This window comes from Muntiacus reevesi, chromosome 22 (genome assembly GCF_963930625.1).
Source record: "Muntiacus reevesi chromosome 22, mMunRee1.1, whole genome shotgun sequence".
Lineage (NCBI taxonomy): Eukaryota > Metazoa > Chordata > Mammalia > Artiodactyla > Cervidae > Muntiacus > Muntiacus reevesi.
The window spans coordinates 19,659,837-19,679,346 of record NC_089270.1 but is presented as its reverse complement, the minus strand read 5'-3'; the positions used below and the strand labels follow the sequence as shown (position 1 = coordinate 19,679,346).

Genomic DNA, 19,510 nt, shown 5'->3' with positions numbered 1-19,510 from the left:
AAGTAAATACTAATGAGTAAAAGGCTCATTCCATCCTCTTCATGTTAACATTCCATCCTCTTCAATGCGGAAGGATAGGAAGACAAGACAATTTAGACTGGAGGTGAAGACTGTGAAATTGGGAATGAGGGCCCACTGGGCTGTTTTGGGTTTGTAATGAATTCTTCAAGCTGTCTATTAAGGTGAGGATGTGTAGAGAAGGACAGGGGAGGAACACACAATAAAGAAGCTAGAAAACAGGGCTGAGTGAACTCAGACCTACTCCCAGAGACTAGAGCATCATCCCACTGCGGCTCTAGGGTGAGTTATGTGGGCTCCCTTTGGCTGCAGGGTTCCCTTGCTCTCCATTCTGGGCTTGAACCTTATGGAGAATCTGCCTCTTCCTCTATGTCCTCGCCTCTACCAACAGCAGGTATCTATTCATCATCTTGTCCTCACGGTCTTTAGGATTCTGTGTGTGTGTGTTTCCAGATTCTCTCTCTCTCTATATATATATATACACATGGCTGCTCTGAGGTCATGAACCTATCCTTGACCCAAGAGGAACACCAGGATAGTGGAAGCATATTAGCATCGCAGAACTTGATGACTCGGGGGCTGAGCCATCTCCGCAGAGGTGGGCAGTACCATGAACACGAGCAACTGCGACACTCAAGCGATCTGGATCCCGGCCCGGTCAGTTATTAGCTCTAACCCAAGCAAGTTACTCAATATCTTTAAGCCTCAGTTTTCCTGGCTATAAAATGTGGAGAAAAATAGGCAATAAGAGAACTTATCTCATGAAGCTGTTCTGTATATAAAATTTTTTTTAAAGTTGAAAGTGATTAGCCCCATACCTGGGATTGGGTTAGTAACTCCCACATGCTGGCCAAATGTCAGCCTATTGGCCAACAAGACCATTTTATCCACCGTGGCTTTCTGTGTGCTCATTTTGATGTCTAAAATAGTGGACCACCATTTTAAAATGTTTGTGTTTGTTATAATTGCCAAGTTTCTTGACACCCTCTTAAATATTGCGCCTGCCTCAGTCAGTTCATCCTGGATCTGGACCAGATCGTGATAGTGGTGCTGTGTTTCTGGATCCACTGGTTCAGGCAACAACCTTCCAGAATCCCATCATCTGCATTTTAATGTTCAGATTTCCCTTGCTACTCCCTCCTTTTGTGGACTATCCTGTTTCTCTTTATTGTTTTATCCCTGTCTTGGCTATTTTGTGATCGAGTTATTGAGGTCTAAGAATATTTCTGTTTGCCAAATTTGTGTCTGGAATAACGTCTGGACTTGGAGTAATGTCATTACATAGGAAGCTAACATATTCATATTTTAGAATTCTGTCCTTAGTTTCATTTTCAAGGAAAACTATCTTAAGCTTAAATAGAATGCAGAACTGCTGTTTTGTACATCAAGTGTCTGATAGGAAATGGAAGAGTATGAAACAGAATTGTCTTTAACCAAAAAAAGTCTTAAATATCAATAAGTTAGAAGAAAATAAGTTTAAACCAAAGAATGTTTTAAGTAACTCTTCACTGAAACCTAACATGTTGCTAAGAAAACTTGAACCCTAATAATGAATTTGCTAAACAGAATGTGTTTGCAAGACAATCCAGGATTGATCTCAGCTAAAATATCGATAGACGGATTTAGAACTCCTCAAGAAAGAAGTAGCATAATATCTCCTAGAAGAGAGGTCAAAAACCTCAAATGCCTCTCAAGTCCAGGAAAGCTGTGAAAGGCATCAGTTGGAGGGTGTTAGGAAGACGGAGGTGGCGTGGAGTGAGGCACATGGTGAAACTGAAGATGCCTTGCCTTGTGCAAAGGGGGCAGCAGACCCTTAGCTATGGTAGATTATTGTCATTTGGGTCTCGAAATTGCTGCTGCTGCCGAGTCACATCAGTTGTGTCCGACTCTGTGCGACTCCATAGACGGCAGCCCACCAGGCTCCGCAGTCTCTGGGATTCTCCAGGCAAGAACATTGGAGTGGGTTGCCATTTCCTTCTCCAATGCATGAAAGTGAAAAGTGAAAGTGAAGTCGCTCAGTCATGTCCGACTCTTTGCGACCCCGTGGACTGTAGCCTACCAGGCTCCTCCATCCATGGGATTTTCCAGGCAAGAGTACTGGAGTGGAGTGCCATTGCCTTCTCCGTTGACATTGCTAGATATTTCAGTTTTTCAGGACAAGCACAAATCCACATATTGGTATGAAAATACTCACATTTTACAACACTGGCACAGTATTTGATAAAAGTCACTCAAACGGGCAAAACAAAACATGACTGAGTTGTGAATTCCCAATCTCTGCAGAGAGAATCATCTTGGTTATAAGAAAAGGGAGATGATTTATTTAGAAGACAGAAGGAGAGTCACAGAGGCAGAAAACAGGGAATAGATGGCAGGGAGGGATAAACTGAGAGACTGACAGTGACACATACAAACTACTGCACATAAAATAAATAACGAGTAAGGACCTACTATAGCACAGGAAACTCTCCTCAGTACTCTGTAATGGCCTACATGAGAAAAGAACCTAAAACAGAGTGGGTATCCATGAATATGTAAGTTAATCGATTCACTGTGCTATACACCTGAAACTGATACAACATTGTCAATCAACCATACTCCAATTAAAAACAAAGAAAAGGGAGAAAAAAGAATTCTCATTCTTCTTGAGAATTTTCATTCCTTCCTTCTGAAATCCTATCTAGAGTTTTTCTGAAGCATGGAAGATTTTATTTTACGCAAATTAAAACACCTTCTTCGTTTCAGTGTGGCTAAATCAAAAGGCCACTTGGAGAGGAACCTGTGGACACAGAAATCAAAGTTTTGACTTCAGAACAACCTGACACAAGGGTATTTGACCAACTTTTCTGAGTTGAAGTGTCATGAATCTTTCAGAGCTAGTATTTCCTTCAGTGAAAAGAAGCAGCTGCATTGCATTCCGGTTGCTTTACAGATCCTTCATATCCTGCTCCAGAAAAACCTCCCCTAGCCTCTATCTCTTTCTTTTATTTATTTAATTTTTATTTTTTGTTAAACCAAAAACATTTTGTATTGGGGTATAGTCAATTAACAATGTTGTGATAGTTTCAGGTGAACACGGAAGGGACTCAGTCATACTTATACATGTATCCGCTCTCCCCCAAAACCCCCTTCCCATCCAGGCTGGCACAAATGGAATCTAAAAAGAAATTATACAAATAAACTTATTTACAAAACAGAGACTCACAGACTTAGCAAAGGAACTCATGGTTGCCAGGGGGAAGGGATAGTTAGGACTTTGGGAAGGTCATATACACACTGCTACATTTAAAATGGATAACCAACAAAGACCTATTGTATAACACATGGAACTCTATCTCTTATTAGAATAAAGTTCATTGGTTCTCCTTGTAGAATGACTGCCATTCCAAAACACTGAGTGTATCTCACAGGCCAGAAAAGCCCATTAGAGGGTCAGCTTAAAGAGACCTACCAGAACTTAGAAACACAGGGCAGTTGGGCCATGACCATATTTAATATTTAACAAGGAGAGCTACGCTTGGAGGCATTATTATTTTTCCTTTGCTCCAGAAATATACGGCTGATGGGCTTTGAGCAATCCTGCTCAGGCCTCACCTCCCAAAGGATTTATAAGAATACATCTGCTCTTTGATGAAAGGGACTCTTAAAACCACAGGCCTACACCCTCCTCAAAGCTGACTCTTTTGAGTTTGGGATACTAGGTCGTAACCAAAGCAGGTCTGAGCATGCATTCTGTCCCGGGAATGTCTCAGGATACTGGAGAGTTAGAGGAAAGAAGATAAGACTGAAGCAGACCCTTGACCTGGGCTGTAGGCGCATGAGACACGGAGGACCACAGGTTTGATAAGACAGGCTACTCTCCACCACAGGGAGCGGAAAGAAAAGGATTAAGGGAAAAGTGAAATGACTCCAGTACCCACTTCACAAACACCATCACCTTAAAAATCCATGCTATTCTCCCAAAGCCTCAGCCCAAAGCTCGTATTTGCCAAATACTATTCAATATAATACAAGTTCAAGAGGAGAAAAGGCATTTGACAGCCAGTCCCCGGAAGCACATGGCAACAGAATTTGACCTACATTGCTGAAATGCCCAGTGCGTCCTTCTGGGTCTCTTATGACTAAAATTCAGAAACAAGATGACTGTAAAACTTAGTGTCAGTGCATCTGATACATAGCCTTTGGTCCTTTGAACAGTATTTGCCTCAAAAACTTCCCTCTTTCCAGGAAAATAAAATAGTATTTTTAAACAACTGAAATATAAAAATGCTAATATGACGTGGTTTGTTTATCTGGGGAAAAAAAATAGCAGGCTCACCTAAAAGCTCTATTGTTGTGAGTCTGTGGGGATGACCTCCATCTCTTTTAAATTCATCTTGCTGGTTTTGTCATTTTTTTTATTCTGGCTGCGTCCTTCAGAAAGCCACCGGGCATCTCGCATGACCACAGAAAGTTAACATGGATGAAGGATAATATGGACTCCACTTCAGGGAGCCTGATTTCCCTTCCATCTCCTGTCAGGACCTTCAAGGGGAATTGTCACTACCAGAAAGCAGTGACTTTTAATTTCCCTTAAGCTAGATTCAGCGTTTAGATGCTCACAGCGATGTAAAAGGCCTAAATGACTCTTTCCGACGCCAGTAAGAATTGCATGGGCAGACAGAATTTAACTCTTGGGTGCTATAAACTCAGCTTATGGCCTCTTCTTTCTAACTTGCTCAAATCTAGCTGCTACAACTAAAAACTTCCCTTTACTATTTCCACATAAGGCTTCTCTCTTTCCTTACGTTCCTCCAGGTGGGGCACAGATCATTCCTGGGGATGGCAGAGCCTCAGTACAGGAAAGACCCAGCCAAGCAGAGGAAACATGCCTGGGAAAATACACAAGCTGGAGCAGACACTGGAGGACAATTGCACAAAGGCTGACAGTCATTTGTGAGAAGAAAATTATAAAGAAAAATTGATGCAGCAACTGTATTCCTTGGTATTTATCCAAAGGAGACGAAAGCTTCTGTCCACCCAAAAATGTGCACATGGATGTTTACAGCAGCTTTATTCCCAATTGCCAAAACTTGGAAGCATTCAAGCTTTATCCATTCAGTAGGTGAATGGATAAACAAACTGTGGTTCATCCAGACAATGAAATATTGTTCAGTGCTAAAAGGAAATGAGCTATCACACCATGAAAAGACAGAAGAACACTAAATTACTAAGTGAAAGAAGCCAGTGTGAAAAGGTTCTATTATTCCAACTATATTTTATTCTGGAAAAGGTAAAACAACAGAGATGAAAAAGACCAGTGGCTGCCAGAGTTTGGGGATGGAGACATGAACAGGTAAAGCATAGGGGGCTTTGGGGGCAGTGAAACTATTCTATGTGAAACTACAATGGTGCATACGTGTCAGTTATTTGTCCAAACCTAGAGAATGAACATCACCAATGTATGTATATGAAAGGTGCTCAGTCATGTCCGTCTCTTTGCAACCCCATGAACTGTAGCCCGCCAGGCTCCTCTGTCCGTGAAATTCTCCAGGCAAGAATACTGGGGAGGGTAGCTGCCATTCCCTTCTCCAGGAGATCTTCCCAAACCAGGGATCAAACCCAGGTCTCCTGCATTGCAGGCAGATTCTTTACCATCTGAGTCATCAAGAAAGCCCCCATGGATTGCTCAGGTATAAATGAGGCTGGGGGTGTTTTTCAACATGCATAGCAACATTTAGGAAGCTCTCAGATACTTGGTGCCAGAGAGGGGGGGGATAGAAAATAAGGCACAAATATTAAGAAAATCCGTTTGTGCTTGGAGGGAAGCTTACAGTTCTATGGAAAAGGAAATTACACTCATTAAGCAGGAGGCTGAGGATTTCCCGGGTGGTCCAGTGGCTAAGTGCTCCCAATGGTGTGTGCTCCCAATGTAGGGTGCCTGGGTTCAATCCCTGGTCAAGGAACTAAATTCCACATGCCAGAACTAAAGATCAAAGATCCCCAGTGCTGCAACTAAGACCTGGTGCAGCCAAATTAACTAATTAATTAATTTTAAAAAGAAGGGGATTGGTAGGGGATGGTGTGGAAGGAAGAGATAGTCATGGGCTGAAGAGACAAGCCCCACCCGGCCTCCGTGCTCCCAAATGGAATACTGACTCCCTACCAACTATAAACATCTGTGACCTAGGTCATCTAACCACTTAACGTTTCCTTCTGAATCAATCTTATATGCAAACGATGTAATTCTAGGAGCAAGGATAAGATCTTTCTACCAACTAAAAATTGTCCCCTGTTTGCTAGTGCCAGAAATTCCACCCCTTCGACTCGATTTCATTAGCTCTGTCATCTATTAAAATGCAAATACCCTTAGGAGAGATTACACTTTAAGCCATATAATTCAAATGTAACTTACTGTGAATTTATTTTTAAGATCTGAAAAGATGGCTTTGATAAAAGCAAGGATATAGTAAACTCGAGATCAATGAATGTCATAGAAATGTTTGGCCAGGAGACTTAGAATATTTAAAACACACTGTTAACAGTAGTCTCTGGCAATCCAATTTTCTTTTTGATTAAAATCGAAGGAAAACAGTGCTACCACTGAATGTTCGCAAAGCAACCAAAACACTTACATATTATTTTTACCATTAATATTGTTATTAATCTTAAAAATATACTGGGGGAGCAGAAAGTCTTATGGGAAGAAGACAAAAGAGTCTTCTATTTATTCCAGCATAGCTCACTAAGGTTCTACATTGGGGTGACAGAATATTCATCTCCCTGACTATTCCCTCTATATATTTATTTTCCTCTAAAATAAATTCCCTTGAGCTGAGGGGGTCAACAAGAGGTTTGGATATTCCCGTGTCCTACAAAATATATCTCAATATAAACTAAACTCCTGGTTTTCACCAGAATTTCTAGAAAGAGCAACAAGATGTAGTATGACCTTGAATATAAGGCTTCAACCTTGGGGTTCTCTCATGAGCATCCTGAATGAAACAACTACCATGCTAATCTCCAAGGCCAGCTTTTCCTTCAAGTTCTGGCCAAAGAACACAGATAAAGCTCTGCCCTTAGTTCTGTTAGGGATACCAAGATACTTGGCACTTTGAAGCAAAAAGAAAATAAAACATAGAGGGGAAATAAACGATAAAAGCAGCCTGGTTTATACAGGAGAGGATCCTGATCCCACCAGTCAGGTACTTCCAGGGCTCTAAAGCCCTGCCTTTTCACACTGTGCATGGGGTTCTCCAGGCAAGAATACTGCAGCGGGTTGCCAGATCAAACCAGTCAATCCTAAAGGAAATCAATCCTGAATATTCACTGGAAGGACTGATGTCGCAGCTGAAGCTCCAATACTTTGGCCACCTAACTCAAAGAGCTGATTCATTGCCAGAAATAACCCTGATGCTGGGTAAGACTGAAGGCAGGAGGAGAAGGAGAAGACAGAGGATGAGATGGTTGGATAGCAACACAAACTCAATGGACATGAGTTTGAGCAAGCCCCAGGAGATGGTGAAGGAGAGAGGAGACTCGTGTGCTGTAGTCCATGGGGTCTCAAAGAGTCAGACAAGACTGAGTGACTAAACAACACAACAAGGCCCTGCCAGTCCCAGGCTCTCTTTTCCACTCTACAGAACACTCGAGAGCAAAAAGGCCCGTAGAGTATCACGGGATGCACCCCGGAGCCCTGAACTCTCCTAGCCCTCCACACATCTTATGACCCACCACCAGGAATCCCAGAGCTCCCCGGGGCTGCTGCCTCCCCGCGCCGCCCACTCATTCCCTGAGTCTGGCCTGAGACTCGCCTCTCCCCTGGTTAATGAGTGACCCCATCCTTCAGGACAGGCTTTCCCCTCACACGTCTGCCACCATACAATCTCCCTTAGATACTGGCTAACTCCATAGTAGGTCCAAAAGAGATTTTCCCCACATTGACGGCATTAAGTACTTAGTCACTCAGTTGTGTCTGACTCTTTGCAACCCCATGGACTGCATCCTGCCAGGCCCCTCTGTCCATGGGATTCTCCAGGCAAGAATACTGGAGTGGGTAGACATTCCCTTCTCCAGGGAATCTTTCCAACCCAGGGATTGAACCTGGGTCTCACACATTGCAGGCAGATTCTTTACCATCTGGGCCACCAGAGAAGCCCAATGGCTTTAAATCTATGTTTAAAAAAAAAAAAAAAAAAAAAAACATACACACATGCACACCCAGAGGAGTGAGGGAAAATGAGCTGTTGAGTTTTTGCACCACAACCCCCAATGGACTGGAAGAAACAATCTTCAGGTCAGGGTCCATCCATCTGTTTCTACCACCCCCATGCCTAGCACAGCATCTGCTACAATTAAGCACCCAATAAATAATTGTTGCTTTAAAGAATGAATGAATGTATTCAGTGATTTCCCCCATTACTTAAAATTCAAAGTGAAAGACCAACTCAGCACTCTGACGCAGCCCCTGATAAACTCTGATTTTAAGGACATCATCAATAAAGCCTCCATTGATCAAGCTCCAGGTTGATCTGCTGCTCACTTGTCAATGTAAACACCCAACTAAGCTAAGCCAGAGAGATAAACAACCCATTTGAAATGGGATCAACCAAGGCAAAAGCAATACTTTCAAAACTACATGCAAATTCACTGAGGTAAAATGAACAGTCCTCTAGACTCGAAGCAAGAAAAATGCCACACATAGTAAGAGCTAGTATTGTTAGGAATCGACTATGTGCCAGGAAATAGGACAGGACATCATTTTCATCGTTTATTTAACTTTACGTGTTAGAAATTGTCCTCCTCACTCTACAGATTTTAAAAGTAAGCTTTAGAGAAGTGTTTTGACCCATGTTTAGAATACGTGTTGACTCACTTATTCAAGAGGTTAAAAAGTATGCACTCTGGAGTCAGGCTGGCTAGGTTCAAATTCCTAGATGGGTGTCTCAGTCCATTCAAGCTGCTATAACAAAATGCCATAGACTGGGTGGCTTCTAAACAGCAGAAATTTTTTTCTCACAGTTCTGGAGGCTGGAAGCGTGAGATCAGGATACCAGCGTGCTCAGGTGAGGATTGCAGACTTCCCACTGTGTCTTTACATGGTGGAAGGGTCTCTTTTTAAAAAGCATTAATTCCACTCATCAGAGCCCTACCCTAGTGACTTGAGCATCTCCCACAGGCCCCACCTCCTAATAACATCCCCTTTGGAAGCTAGGATTTGAATTTGGAGTGAGGATGCAAACGTTCATACTATAGCACTGGGTAAACACAGCGTAACACACTGGTGTCTCAGTTTCCTCATCTACAAAACGGAGCTAGTGCGCGCACCAGTCTCTCATGGCCAAACACATCTTTCTGTAACCAGTTTATGATGCTAAGCTGGGACTCTGCAGAACAGATCACTGCTTAGTCAACTGGTTTCTTTTTAGCGGTCTTCCCTTGTGGCTCAGTTGGTAAAGAATTTGCCTGCAATACGGGAGACCTGGGTTCAATCCCTGGGTTGGGAAAATCTCCTGGAGAAGGAAAAGGCTACAGACTCCAGTATTCTGGCCTGGAGAATTCCATGGACTGTATAGTCCACGGGGTCGCAAAGCGTCGGACACCACTGAGCAACTTTCACTTTCACTTCTTTTTAGCTATATCGGTAGGGGGCGCTAGCGAGGGGTACAGAGATGCAGGAGCAAGAAGGAACTCGCTCACTCAGCGGTCCCACCCTTTTCTCCTTCTGCCGAGCCACTGAATACGGTTTGTAGGTTTTTGTAGAATCAGCCTCAGAGCCTGCTGCCAGCACCCTCTCCTCCAGAGGCCTGCATTTCAGCTCTGTGGGGACCTTCCTCTAAGGAAGTGAGAAGTCTAAGTAATCCCCACTCTCTCCTTTGTGCCCTCAGCCCTGGGGGTGGTAGCTGCCTCCTAGAACTGCTGCTCCCCACCCTATACCTTCGAGCAGGGGTCCCCGAGCCCTGGACCAGGGACTGGTACTGTGGTCTGTCAGGAGCCAGGCTGCACATTAGGAGGTGAGCGGTGGGCAAGTGAGTGAAGCTCATCTGTATTTACACCTGCTCTCCATCACTCACATTACCACCTGAGCAGTGATGGCATTCGATTCTCATTGGAGCGTGAGCCTACTGTGAAGTGTGCATGAGCGGGATCTGGTCACCTTGGGTGTCACCGTCTCCCATCACCCCCAGGTGGGTCCATCGAGTCGCAGGAAAACAAGCTCAGGGCTCCCACTGATTGTGCATTATGGTGAGTTGTACAATTATTTCCTTATATATCACAACGTAATAATAATATGCACATAACATACACAATGAATGTAATGCCCTTGAGTCATCCCAAAACCATGCCCCTCGCCTCAACCCACAGAAAAACTGTCTTCCATGAAACCAGTCAAAAAGGTTGGGGGACCACTGCCTTAGAGTTCTCTTTTCATTCTTTCCATTACCTAGTTGACAACTTTATAACTGATTAACAGCTCTTCACATCTAATTCTCTCTGTTCAAATTATTGGTGTGATTTACTCTCCTGACCAACCCTGAGGGATACAAGAACACCTACCTAGCACATTAAATGAATTGGTCCTTGTACAGTGCTCACAACTATCTGGAGCATAGGACTGGCCATATCGAGCTCAGCTATCACTTTCTGGAAAGTGTTGAACCTGGGTTAGAGCCCAGGTCTGCCCATCTTCTTTCCAGTCAACATGATGTTTCTCTACTAAATAAAGCTACAATCTGCTCAGGCACTGGGCTTAGTTTTTTCCTAGAAGTCACCTCTTTTAATATGCTTAAACACCTCTCAGGTGTTTCTTTCCCCTAACAACTGACATCAAGAAAGGTCCTCTGAGCTAAGATATCCATTATCCTGAGAGGTCTGGCAAGTTATCCAAACAGTGCAAATGTCTACACTAGAAGAATAATTTTTTAGCACAAACTTCTCCAAATCCTAATACACCTATTTACATCATTGCCCTATGTGTCACCGGCAGTGAGCATAATTTAAAAACAATGTGTGTGCATTCAAGAATTAAAATTTTGGAATTTCGAATTTTCCATTGTTTTGTACATTGAAAATATCAATGATATATGGTATAATTTAAAAAATCATGGTGCACCTATTTTCACATATATTATCTCATTTTATTGTTAAAATATACTACATTATGAGATACAATCATCTTCCTACAAATATGTCCAAGGTCACGTAAGTATTAAAGTGACAGACTCAGGAATTGAACCCAATTCCTTCTGACTCTGAGCTCATGATTCAGTCAATTCAACACAGGTCATAAGTGAGGGTCATTCTCCATAGCAGATGCTGAGAGAACGAACTTTAGTAGAAATATGGACAGAGACAGGAACAAATGCCTTCACTGTGAAGGGCTAAGAAAATATAAGAGCTGAACCTGGGAGTGTACCTTCTGACCTTGCTTTCAGAACTGTTTGTAAGCCCTGGAAAATTCTGAGGTTCTGTCACTGGGTATCTAGATTACGTCTCATTCCATTTCATTTCAAGGATCTCTCTCCAATTTCAGTTGTGCTATTATGGAGGCAAAGTAAATGAAAATCAAAAACACTTTGTTTCTGGGTATACCCCTGCCTTCCAAAAACAAGTCACTCTTAAAAATATATAAGCACTCACCAAAATAATTATTTTTGGAAGGAACAACACAGAGGGAGACAAAACGTACCTTTTGCTTGGTGCTTGCTTTCAGGCCAACTCGGGAGTGACTTGTGGACTAAAAGAAAAAAGAGAAAGAAATTTGTAAAGAACACAATATAATGGTAGAGCTGATTCTGAAGTCACTTCTTCTGGAAGGTATACATTTTCCATGAAAATCCTTTCCCCTGACCTTCCTTCACAGCCTCTAGAAATCTAAGAATAGAAGCCAAGCACAGACTCCAGTGTTGAGTTTTGCATATTGAATGGAAGACTGTTTAAGTCCTGGAGCTGAGACGGCAAAGATGCATCCACACTTTGTCAATGCCTGCCTCATATGTATCGACTCAGCATCTCTCCTAGAGGACGCAGGTGGAAACTGAAAACTGCAACATATGAGGAAATACTTCCAGTGTAATAATATAAAGCAAAAGGAGGGGAAATGAATAAAAGAAGAGGAAAGGAAAAATGAAGGAGAAAAGAGAAAAAAAGGCTCTATAAATATTAGAAAAAGAGAAAACAGAGGCAGAAGGAAGAGAAAGGGACATTTATGGCAAGATTTTCAAATGCCTTTCAATAGGACAGATTCTAATCTCTACTAATTTTAAATGAATTCTAAATTGATAGAAACAAAGCTCACTCTCAAAAAAATTAGTTCTTATAGAGGGCTTTTTTTTATTTTCCAGCTTGTTCATGACTGTCTAATCTGATTTGCAGTTAGAAAGGTAAAACAACCGTTAATCAAGAATATTTCGGCAGAGAATTTTTCAGGCTTACTATGTTTAGCATTCAGATTATGAATACATTGGGCTTCTCAGGTGGCCTAAGTGGTAAAGAACCCATCTACCAATGCAGGAGACATGAGACTCGGGCTACATCCCTGGGTCAGGAAGATCCCCTGGAGAAGGAAATGGCAACCCACTCCAGTATTCTTCCTAGAGAATCCCACGGACAGAGGAGCCTGGTGGGCTACAGTCTATGGGATTGTAAACAGTCAGACACAACTGTGTGCATGCACACACATACACACACACACACACACACACACACAGCCTCACCAGAAATAATCATAAACTCTTGGTAAGCTATCAAGCTCACAGTAACAGATACAAGTTTTCCAAAATTCTAATTTTCACTTGAAAGCTTTGAATTTTATTATGAGCAACAAATACTGTCAGTTGCTTTTCTTGAAGTGACAGGCTCACTTGACTTATTTTTGTGAACATGTCTGCCAGCTACGTGAGTCTGAATAAGCATAGTTCACCTATCACTTATCCTTTGAAGTTAAAATGGTGTTTTATGAAAACAGAGGCGAGTTTGGCTCACAATTCAATCACAGAAGTGCTTTTCTTCCAAACAGTCACTGAATGTTTATATGCCATAGAAATGCTTTATGCACGCATCCCATTATGTCACATAAAATACTAAGAAGATGATACTAAAATTTCAAAGGTTGAAATTTAGTCAACCTAATAATTTTTCCTACTTCATCAAGGGTATTTTTAAGTGAAACTGGTATTTTATTTCCCGCAATACAGATGCACAATGGTGAAATTATGACTACCAGTATAGTTTGGTGCTACTGCCTTAATCCACGCTAAAGTATCAACAGCTTTAGTTACCATGGCTCTTGCACAATTAGTGCAGATGTTACTCAGTAAAAAAAGAAAAAGAAAGGCAAAGAAAGAGTTTTGACTTCTCCAATTTCCTTTGAGAACTGCCACTCTCGGTCATTTAAAGCACTTGAGCCAGTGGTAATTAAACTCTCAAAGTAACTAGACATTCAAAAAAATGGACCTTGGCAGAAACAAAGTCATTGAAAAGCAAGGTGTCACTGTCCCTACCTCCTTCCTGCTGCCTTAGAAGAGAGACCAAGAGGCCAATCAGGAGTATACTTCCTTCTGTTATGGGCTGGATTGTTTCCCCCCAGAATTAATATGCTGAATTCCTAACTCCCAACACCTTAGAATGTGACCATATTTCGAGGTAGGTCCTATGAAGAGGTATACAAGGTAAAACGAGGTTCTATGAGTAGGTCTAACCCAATAACAGTATGAAAAAGCAAAAAAGACACGACACCGAAAGATGAGCCCCCCCAGGGTGGTAGGTGTCCAGTATGCTACCAGGGAAGAGCAGAGAAATAGCCCCAGAAAGAAATCCATTGGTGGGCCAATGTGGAAATGATGCTCAGCTGTGATGTGTCTGGTGGTGAAGGTAAAGTCCAAAGACAGCAAGGAGATCAAACCAGTCAATCTTAAAGCTAATCAACCCTGAATGTTCATCGGAAGGATGATGCTGAAGCTGAAGCTCCAATACTTTGGCCACCTGATGTGAAGAGCCAACTCACTGAAAAAGACCCTGATGCTGGGAAAGACAGAGGGCAGGAGGAGAAGGGGGCAACAGAGGATGAGATGGTTGGATGGCATCACAGACTCAATGGACATGAGCTTAAGCAAACTCCGGGAGACGGTGAAGGACAGAGGAGCGTGGAGTGCTGCACTGCACGGGGTTGCAAAGAGTCAGACACAACTTAGCGACTAAACAATGAAAAACAACCCGATATGCCTGGCACTCTTATAAGATGAAGAAATTAAGACACAGACAACACACATGCATAGAGGAGAAACACAGTGAAGACAAAGAAGACACCATCTTTAAGCCAAAGAAAGAGATCTCACCAGAAACCAGTTCTGCTGACACCTTGTTCTTGGGTTTCTAGCCTCCAGAGATGTAAGAAAATAAGTTTCTGTTGTCTAAACCACCCAGCCTGTGGTATTTTGCTTTGTAACCCTAGCAAACCGATATTATATAGACTCTGACAAATCCACCCAAAAAAAGTCAAGAATCCAAAAATGGAGGTCCAGCAAAACCAAGTCCTGAATCAAAAGGGGCCGTTATCATCACATTCCTAGTCAACCACAGACACCCTAAGGAAGAATGTCTGGACCAGTGGTTCTCAAACTTTAGAGTTCACAAGGATCATTGAGGGGGCTCTTAACTATGCAATTTGCTGAAACCCAACTCCAGAAATTTCCGGTCAGGAGGTCTGGAATGGCTCTCAGTAATGTGCATGTGAACAAACAGCTAAGGAAATTCAAATAGATACTTGGACCACTTGCCTGCCAAGGATGGTGGTAACTTGGGGTGAGAAGTAGGAAAATATGGAAAACGGTGTTAAATCCCTCTCCCTCTCTCTTTCTCTTTGAAGAATACAAATAAATGAACCTCTTTCCCTTTTAAATGTCTGATGTTAAAATTCTTAATTTGATTGAACCAGTGGGTGGGCCAGGATAATTGAAACAGGCTGAATGTTGGTAAATTATTCAAACTAGTCCAAAAGCAGATCTACAACAATTCTTTAACCTCTCCAGTTTATAAACATAAGCACAAAAAAATCTGTGTTTATTTATATTTTTAGAAATGTGTTGGGTTTCTATATTATCGTAAATGCTATAAGCATCCCTGAGTGTGGCCTTTGTACTGAACTCATAATAGCAGACATGACCCAAAGCACAAGACTTCCATTTATAAAAGGGATAAAAAGCTGTGATGGTTAATTTTATGTCAATTTGACTGGGCCAACGGATGCCCAGAGAGCACGTAAAACATCATTTCTGGTTATGTCTATGAGAATGTTTCTGGAAGAGATTATTAGCAATTGATTCAACAGACTAAGAAACGAGATCCATTCTCATCAGTATGGGTAGGCACCATCCTACCCAATGGGGCATCAAATGGGACCAAAGTCTAAGGAAAAGCAAATTCCCTGTCTTCTTGAGTTGGGATGCTCATCTCCTCCTGCTCTTGAGGAATTATGTATGTGTGTATATGTAGATACATATATATATATACACACACACAGATATAATTTTTCATATATACATACATATTTCCTATTCATTCTGTTTGTCTGGAGAACACCAACTAATACAAAAGCCAATTTAATTCCAGAGAAATAACATTTTCATTTAACATTAAATGAGTTCTTTGATCTCTCTTGGAAAATGTCTTATCTAGGCAGAATGGAGGTTGGGCCTGATAAAATATCACCTGCATGGTACAGATCATGCTATACATCCAGTCCCCACTTAAAAACTTCTGACCTTCTAAAAATTTCTTTCTTTAGTTAGGTGTTAAGGACTCAGAGCTTATTTTCCCCTTAGAAGTAATTTTATAGGCTATAACACAAAGGCCTGTTTAACCTCTGATATAATCGAAATGCTCTGCAAGTTCAATAAAAAAAAAATTGTATACTGTGGGTTAGGAAGATCCCCTGGAGTAGAAAATGGCAACCCACGCCAGTATTCTTGCTTGGAAAATCCCATGGGAAAAAAAATCCCATGGAGAGAGGAGCCTGGCGGGCTAAAGTCCATAGGGTCACAAAGATGGACATGACTGAAGCGATTTAGCACATGCAGTCACTGTACTATATATATAAGAATAAATGCCGAAGGAAGAATTTAGAACCGTCTAGGGTAGCAAAAATCAGAGAATACCCAGAAACTGTGTTGACGAATCATTGCTTCAAGAGAAAGAAAGGAAGTTGTAGGGAAAAGGTAATAGATCAGAAATTCATCCAAGTCAGACTTGAGCTATCATCCGTGACCAGGAAACCCAAGATGTTCTCTAGAGGCAGCAAATGGTAAAAAGGGAGGAGAACAGAGCAGCTTTGTGGCGAGGTGGGATGAGGAAGGTTATTACCTAACTGGCAACACATCTGCAATAAACGCACACAAATCAGGTGTGCTAACTCTCGGGACGCCTGCATGGTATTTTATTATAGTCTTTAAGACATTTAAATAAAAGTAGCTACCCATAAGGCTACGCCTCCACCCTTACTGCCTGCAATGTACATAAAAAAGAGGCAGCAGCAGGTGAAGAAAACATAAATGAAACCCATGATTTTCTTCTATAGTTAAATGACACCAAGCCGTCCTGGGATTCTGACTTGAACTCCTATATAAGTCAGTGTTCATTAGACCCGTTGGTTCTGTAAGTTACTCCAAAGTTGAGAATAGCAACAGATGAATCTGATTGTGTTTTCCAGACCTGCTTAGGAAAATGGGTGTTCTGACATCTAAGTCTGCAGTTGTGATCAAGTATATAACATGCAGGGCTTGATTAGAAACCAGAAGGGAACTGAAGTGACCTCTCCTGGTACATATCACCCCTGTGGCCCACCAGTGATCCTGTCCTCCTTGGAAAAGGGCCTCTTTTCCCTGCTACTTTTAGCAGAATTAGGACATGTTTCAGTTTTCTCTACCAACATGAAGAATTCAATTTAAACCCCAGGATGAAACTGACAAGGGAGGATTCCTGAACATGGGCTCTGGTCTGAGTTCCCTTAATTGGAGCTGCAGGCTAATTTTACGGGCTCAATCTGCAAATGGGGTGATTAGGAACCCAATAAGTCACGTGAGTACTAGCTGACTCTCTTAGCAGGCTGTACCCAGAAGTGTCATCCCCTGTTCAGAGGCTGGAACAAGGGACACCTCTGAGCTGATGTGACATAAGAAAGCCTTCCACTTCGTGTCCTTGTCTGTGCCTGCCTTCCAGAATACAAAAGAAGAGATGGCTGAAACGGAAAGGTTCCAGACATAAGAGTGTCTGGCACTTACTGATTTGTCAGGTGATAACCGTGCAGTCAAGACCGCACAGCACTGAAAGAAGACACTGCCTTGACCTGTGCATTGCTTTTTAGCCTAGTTATCTTTGTAAGAAATCAGGCAGACAGCTGAATTCAAAAGGCCTATGATGCTCCAAACTGCAGTTCTTCATAACGTGGGGCCAGCGCCTCCTTAACTGAGGGAGAGGGGACATTTCTGACTCTTCAACAGCAAACTGAGGCGTCTTTCCTTTCCGGTATAAATAACTGGGACAAAATTCCTCTCGGGTCACTGAGCTGCTGTAAGGTCCTTCTAGAGTCCCTATCTCTGATTTTATTCTCTTCCCACACTGTGGGTCACTGGACAGCTGTGGACTCAGCCCCATCTGTGGACCTCACCCCCGGAGTGGTGAGTCAGCATCAGTTGCTGCTGGACATCCGTCTGTCTGTCTCTCTCTGATAACAGTGCCTTATCACTGTATCAGTGGGGCTCCCAGCAGGAAACAGAGGGCACCCAGAGACAGCTGCACAGAGGTGTAGATAGGATCAAGGGAAACCAGTAATAAGAGTGAGGATGAACCTCGGCTAACATCAGTGGTTAGTAATTATCACCACTGACTGCAGGGCGAGCTGTATCCTAGGCGAGGTCACCACAGCGAGCGCTGCAGCTTCCACAGGGCAACCCAGCTGGCAAAGAGGCAGAGACGCCCACCCCGTCCCGGCACCTGCCACCGCAGCCCATCAGCCAAAACCGGGTGAAAGCCAGAGGACAGGGGCCTTAGCATCTGTAGCGGTTAGCCTCCCCTTAACACCTTGAGCATCAGCACTTCAGCCCTTCTTTAGGACAAGCCACCTTCCCATGCCTTTTCCCTTGGTCATAAATAAGCATTTTGTGGTGAAACTACGTATGTGTCCATTCTTCAGAGTTCTTCATCAACGTTCAATGTGTGTCAGTTTGAACTCACGGTTGCCTGTTTTAGTCAGTGGGTATCAGCCTCTAGGGGCGTCCCAAGTAGCTCAGTGGTAAAGAATCCACCTGCCAGTGCAGAAGACGCAGGTTCCATCCTGGGGCTGGGAAAACCCCTGGAGGAGGAAATGGCAACCCATTCCAGTATTCCTGCCTGGAGAATCCCATGGACAGAGGAGCCTGGAGGGCTACAGTTCACAGGGTCACAAAGAGTCTGACATGACTGAGCGACTGAGCATGCGTGCTATTTATATTAAGGCTCCAATGTCCCAGATGTGGCCAGCGGGGCCCTTCAGACTGCTTCTGAGTCCTTCGGACATGGCTTTCTCACGCTCTGAGCGCTTCCTCACTTTCATGTCCAAAATGCTGCCGGCTCAGCTTGTGCCTTCCCCACCCCCATTCTTCAATCAGCCATTCCTCCAAGGACCCCTGGCTCCTTTCAGTGGAGAATGGCATTTAGAAGCCATAGAATATATACATTTAAAAAGCAATACCTACTGCAGAGATACACATTTATATTTATACTTTGCATCTCTTTCCATCCATCTACCTGTCCATTGACAGCAAGAAAATCATGAATTCACACCAATACCTCCAATTCCAATCCACTGCCACAGAGCTGATTTTACTTTTTTCCCGTTCCGTATTTGTACCACATGTCTCTCTTGCCCCTCCTGGGCCGGGACCCTCTCCTGGTGCTGACTGTCCCCCACAGGGAGAGCCTCCTCGGGGACTGACACCTCACTCTGGGCCACCTACACCCACAGACACCCTCCTCATCTACCTGGGCCCCAACACTCCGGGCCAGACCATTCTCTGCCTGGACATCCTCCTCGTCCTGCCTGATCTCCAGCACCTGCAGAGGGTGAAGGCCTCCTCACCCCACACAGGCTTTGACATAATACACTGATCAGCCCTCTGATCAGTGATGAGGGCTCTGATCAGCTCCCACTGAATGCTCTCCTTAACCCCCTTGGACTCCAACACCCTGCACAGACCACTCTCCCTCTGGGATGCCCTCCTCAGCCCCACTGGGTCCAACCCCCTGCTCTGCGCCATCTCGGCTTCCCACCCCTGCCCGCGGTGATGTCTCTTTGCTTGCTCAAACTCAGTTAATGGTTTTTGAGTGGAGTGGTTCAGCAACAGAAAGGAAAGGACGGAGAGAAGGAAACAAGCAGAAAGAGGAAGACGAGTGTTAACTTGATAGAATATAAACCAAAGGGCATTAGTGGCCATGTTACCCCCATCACAAAGAACTGCCTAAGAAAAATGCCAATACCAGG

The 19,510-nt window shown here is 43.2% G+C and overlaps 1 long non-coding RNA gene across 2 annotated transcripts in view; it reads right to left on the bottom strand.

The window, feature by feature from the left end:
- LOC136153083 (uncharacterized) overlaps positions 1–19,510 on the bottom strand; it is a 452,303-nt gene that overhangs the window by 302,490 nt on the left and 130,303 nt on the right. For both annotated transcript variants that reach the window (XR_010660328.1, XR_010660329.1), the window contains exon 2: positions 11,687–11,734. This is a non-coding gene — a long non-coding RNA (uncharacterized lncRNA). The remainder of the gene's footprint in view (positions 1–11,686; positions 11,735–19,510) is intronic.